Here is a 6,269-nt window from a genome sequence, read left to right as displayed (position 1 = left end):
TTTGTTTGTATTAATTGATTTTTTTTTTTTTTTTTTAAGAATACTAATAATTTTTAACACACATGGGAAGAAGGGAAAAGTTTTTTAAAGAAACTTACAGTGGTATATATCCAAAAGGACCCAACTCTTGGATATCCAAAAGGACCCAACTCTTAGATACACAACACAAGCTTTAAATTGATTCTTATTTTTCCCTCAACAAGAGGTATTATACCAATATTTTCATTGGTGTAAATATTCTATTGTTTTAACTTCTACCTCAATAAAGTTTACATTTATTTCAATGTCATTGAATTAGCAAATAAAGTAAAATGCATATGTTAATTATTTATAGTTATGTGTTGATTATTTTTATTAGAGAGATTTATATGATTACTTTTATATAAGAAATTATTTTATTTATAATAATAATAATAATAATAGTTGAACTGGTTTACTTTACTTCTCTTCTCTTTGCAATTTTCCGCTTTCTTGCCTTTTTATTTTATTATGGGAGTACAATGTAGACTAGATAGCATTAAGCGTTGGTGAAAACTTTAACCTTACATTAGTGCCTTGGCCTACTGATATCTAGTTGTAGTAGAACTCTGTTCTGTCAGTTCCGAGCTAAGGTTGTCCATAGTGACTTGGCTTTGGGGTGGTTTCTCCGTGGACAATGCCTCCTTAAATCGTTTTTTTAGTCTTCATCATTTACTCCCCTTTATTTTAGTAGGCGCCAGTCTTCTTCATCTGGCTACATTGCATCAATATGGATCAAATAATCCATTGGGTGTACATTTAGAGATGGATAAAATTGCTTTTTACCCTTATTTTTATGTAAAGGATCTAGTAGGTTGGGTAGCTTTTGCTATCTTTTTTTCCATTTGGATTTTTTATGCCCCTAATGTTTTGGGCATCCCGAATATGAAATTCTGCTTGGTGTTATATATTAAAAAAATTATTATATGTAATAGGATGACATTCTTCCTTGTATTATATATTAAAAGATTATTCTACATAATTATAAATATTAGTCATAGGATAAATACATTTTTTATATTAATTATTTTAAGTGGTGCATTAATTAATTAATTAATTATAACAAAATTTTGATGCTTTTTTTCTAAGGCGTATACGAGAAACAATTGATTTGAAATATGGTATTCTCGGTCAAATTTTGTTACTTTTGCAACAACTGAAACCAAGTCCAACAAAGAAAAATATAATTTTTAATAACCCACAATTAAGAATGTAAAAAAAAAAAAAAAAAAAAAAAAAAAAAAAAAAAAAAAAAAAAATTTATTATTGCATGATATTTGCATTTTTATTTGTCAAAAAGATATTTACATTCTTGGCATGAAAGATATGCTTATTTATATTAGTCACTATATCATGAAACGTTCAAATTTTGTAGATACATATAGTATGGTAAAATTACTACATTGTTCTTATTGTCTTTCTATTTTGTCTATACAAAATAGAATATTAAATGGACAAAATTTAGCTATAAAACTAATTGTAGCCTAAGGCTACAAACTGCTCTAATAAACTGACATGTGTCAAAAATGATATGTGTATTACACATGATTACTTAAGTAAACTTAACTCAACTAACCCTAGTTAACTACACCACCCATTAAAAAAAATAAAAACATAAAAGGACAAAACATAAAATCTCTCTCTCTCTTATCGAAGAAACCCAACTCCCAACACTAGAGACCGAAACCCTCTGTCTCCTCCGTTGGCCGGCCAACCCAAACCCTCTGTCTCCACCATCGACCAATACAATAAAGTTGTTAATAAAAATTATAATGACAAGATGGGACTTTCACTAGAAAATGCTTCCTAATCCAAATCCAAAATTGCAATCAGAACTAAGACCCAATAAAGGATGGCCGTTTATGTATTCACGACTTGTCAATCACATCAACCCTTCATGAATTCAAATGCCAATGTAAGTCCAATTTCAACCACTTAAGTTTCATCATCATGAAGAACAAGAACATTATCCTAGAGGTGAAATAACCTACAGTATATTCTAATCACATACTTTACCTAAGTACCATAATCCGAACTCTATGTTTAGGAACTACAAATCCAACTCACGTAGATGTGAGGATCTGTGCTATTTCAAAACTACATCCTCAAAAATTCACTTTTGTCAACTACGCATCAAAGTCCTTAGTTCTCCACTATCAAGGTTCAGGAAAGAAAAACAAAAAAGAACTTTGACAAATCTTCAACTTCTCATCACTTACATAGAAAAGGCCGAAGAAAGATTCTATTATTTATTCTAAGGTGTCTACAAAAGTGAAAGGATCTCAAACTAATTTGAAGTTGGCCAACGGTGGAAACAGAGGGTTTGGGTTGGTTGGCTGGCTGGCAGCAGAGACATGAGGGTTTGGGTCTTTGGTTTTGGTTTTGGGAGCTGGGTTTCTTCGATGAAACAGATAGAGAGAGAGATTATACATTTTGTCCTTTTTAGGATTTTATTTTTTATTTTTTTTAATAGGTGGTGTAGTTAACTAAAGTTATTGGGTTAAATTTACTTAAGTAATCATGTGTAATGCATATGCCATTTTGACACATATCAATTTATTAGAGCAGTTTGTAGCCTTAGGCTAAATTGGTTTTGTAGTTAAACATTGTCCATATTAAATATTACAAATTTTTTACCAGAAAAAGTATTGAAATATTGGAAAAAACTAATAACAAAATACATTACACATAGTAGCTGCCTTCTAAGGAGATTATTGCCATTGTTAGCTGGCCTTCTTAATCTCCCTCTCCTTCCTTAATAAAAGTTGGGTTAGAAGCTATGATTGCTCCAAGTTATTGCATCAATTTCAACATTTTTTTAGATATAAACTATTAACATTTTTTTAGTTACGTTTTCAATTCTTTTGGAGGAAGAGTTCCCTTATCAATTGTCTACTTGGTCTTCGTTACATTGTTTATATGACCTCTTCCTTTAGAGAATTTTATTTCCTTTAAAGCACATAAAAATAATTCAATATCCATGATTTTAGATATTACGATTTTGAGAGCTATATATATATATATTTTTTAATAAATTTGGATTCAGAATAGGTGCTCTCAACCCAAACATCTTTTCAACTTGTCCTTGTATGCAGGTACACAAAAATGGACTGAAATGGACACAAATGGATCAAATTGGACCAAATGGAATGAAGTGGACTGAGTGAACAGCATAGGACTGAATGGGAACAAGGTGAACCGAATTGGACCAAAGTGGACCGAATATGACAAAGTAGACCATATAGGACTAAGGTGGACCATTTAGGATAGAGTGGACTAATGTGAACCGTGAATCATATAGAACTGAAGTGGACCGGATAGGACCAAATAAGAAAGAATGGATAAATTAGGACCAAAGTAGACATAATAGACTAAATAGGACCAAGTCAAACCAAATAGGACTAAAGTGGACCAAATAGAACCAATGTCAACTGAATAGAACCAAAGTGGGGAAAATGACTAAATAGGACCATAATGTGGACTGAATAGAATCAAAGCGGATAGAATGGACCAAATTAGACCAAATAGCCCAAATAGATTGAAGTGGATTAAAGTGTGGACCAAATAGGACCAATTTGGACCAAATTGGACTAAAGTGGACAGAGTAGGACTACTGTGGACCGAATGAACTAAATAGGACCACAATGGACTGAAGGGAACCAAAGTGGACCAGAGAGGACAGAATAGACCAAATAGGACCAAAGTGGACCGAATAAAACCAATATAGACCGAATAGGACTTTTGAATATTTATCATTTTATTGCATTTTTAGTACTCATATTTTTAATTTCAAATGTTTTTTTTTTTAAACTAGAAACTAAAGAATTTAGTTCAAATATAATAAAATTTCATTTTTCAACCCAAAATTAAGGAAAAATAGAATAAAATTTGAGTTAAACTTGAATAGGAAACCTACAAAAAAGAATCAATTTAATGCTCAGTTAGTCCAAAATGAACCAAAGGAGACCGACATTGATCGTGTGGACCCAAGTAGACCTAATTAGACTGAAAAGAAATTGTTTAATTTTTAAAGAAAACAAATTATCTTCAAAAAATTTACAAAACAATAATACATCATATTACAATTACAAAATAATTATTTATTCCTACGCATTGCATGGGTCTGCAACTAGTAATAAGTAACAACCAGATCTAATTTTTCCAATGAAACTTAAACAGAACCAGCTATTACCCAATTCCAACACAACATTTTGATTAAAATTGAATTTCTAACTCCCTTACAAAACTTAGAAAATTATTAGGTAGTTCGGGAGTATTCTCCCTCCCTCTCACATGGGATGGGCCCACCTCTATGTAAGAGGGAGGGAGTATACTCCCAAAGCACTAAATAGCAACCCACAAAAATCAATACAAGAAGTCTAGTTTCAAACACTACAATATTGCCTCTTCAGATGTTAACATTGCCGCCATTGTGAACTCTTGCATGTCTCTGTTCCAAATATGATAAACCATAGTAGCCAAAACTAATTGGGTCCGGAGCTGGTGTAAAACCTGTGATTTACGCCAACCAATGAGACCATGCCACATCATTATTTCAGTAAAAGCCAAAAACACCTTAACACAGACAATAACAACACTCTTAAATCCCAAATCACAAACACTGATCAAACCAAATTGAAAAATCTCCTTTGCAGCTCTACTTCCTCTTGCCCGAACCTCCATCCCACCATACACCGACACACAATTCACCGGATTCGTTGCTGGAGCTTGTAAACATGTCGGAGTTGCTGTGAGCATGGTTTCACGATTCCAAGGTTTGTTTTTCATGATTTGCATTTTTCTCAGTTTCGATTTCGAATTATTGATGGTTTGGATTTTTTTTTTTTTTTTTTGGACGTTAATAACTTGATTTGTTATGGGTTTTTCTATATTTTGGTATCTTGAGTGGTGGAGAAGCGGTGACTACACAACAAAGATAGCGGAATGGATGGAGCTCCAGGAGCGAATGCGGATCTACAAGCTGGGTTCTTTGCCACCATTTTTGTTAGTTTTTGCTAGAAACATAGCCCCAGTGGACCACAGTTGGAACTTGGAACCAGCATGGTCTTGGTGGGGACAACTTTCTTGGGTTGCGTAGAGATTTGCATCCTGGTCTAGTGGGTCTCTTGCATTAGAGTGGGAAAGGCAAGCCATGGGCTCGACTCGATGCTAACCGGCCTTGCCTTTGGATGCGGTGTGGGCACCTTATGATCTGTTACAAACTCAGTTCGCTCTTGAGTCTTAGAAATGGTATATTATTTTTTTGACTTGGAATCGTGAAACCATGCTCACTGTCCTGGTTTAAAAAGAAGAATTGAATAAACAAGAAGGAAAGTACTTCAAAAAGCAAAAACACATTGGCAGACTTGATATTTACATCATTGGAATTTTTTTTTTTTTAATTTGCAAAAGAAATACTGGTTTTATTGAAATAAAGATGTGGCGTGGTCTCATTGGCTGGCCCAATTTATTCTCAACTAATTTACATATCGTTGATAACGAGACCTTGAAACTTCTCACCTTCAAATATCTTATGCCCCGTTACAAGACCTCACGCCAACAGCCTACATTGTTCCCCAAGCATAACAGAACCAAATCCTTTTGGTAAATACGACATGTCTAACATTTGATAGTTGGAAAGGAACTTGGATCAATCAAGTGAGAAAATAACTTATCGTGGAACTAACCTCTCAATCCGCCGGAGTGCTTTGGTGACATCTACCATTGTTGGCCTTTTCAGTGGGTCTTTCTATACATGTTAAGGCAAGCTGCAACACAGCTTGTAATTGCAGCTCTAAACTAGCACCTCCTTCTGCTACAAGATTGTAGGATCCACGATCTTGTTTATGCAATAACCTTCGGCACGGGTATGCGTGTAGGCTATTAAACTAGATTTCTTGTCAATTGTCAATCGGGTTATATTATAAGAATCCTCTCCGGTTAAAAGTTCTAGAAGAAGATTACCGAAGTAATATACATCAGTTTTTTTCTGTTCCCTTACCTGTTGCTTTAATCTCAGGGGTTTTGAACCTCGAATACCAAACATTGCCATTAGTTTCCACATCAGTTTCACCCTCAGGGATTAATGTAGAAGCCAAAAAGTTGGACAATTTCGGAACATCATGTTCATCTAATAAGATACTATCCGTATGTATACCCATGTGAATGACAGGTCTAGAGAAGGCAGTATGGAGATAGGAAATTGCACGAGGAATCTGCCTTCCAATCTTTAACCTGCTTGTCCACGCCAT

This window comes from Quercus suber, unplaced genomic scaffold (assembly GCF_002906115.3).
Source record: "Quercus suber isolate HL8 unplaced genomic scaffold, Cork oak 2.0 scaffold_592, whole genome shotgun sequence".
In the NCBI taxonomy this organism is placed as follows: domain Eukaryota; kingdom Viridiplantae; phylum Streptophyta; class Magnoliopsida; order Fagales; family Fagaceae; genus Quercus; species Quercus suber.
This window is presented reverse-complemented; position numbering follows the sequence as displayed.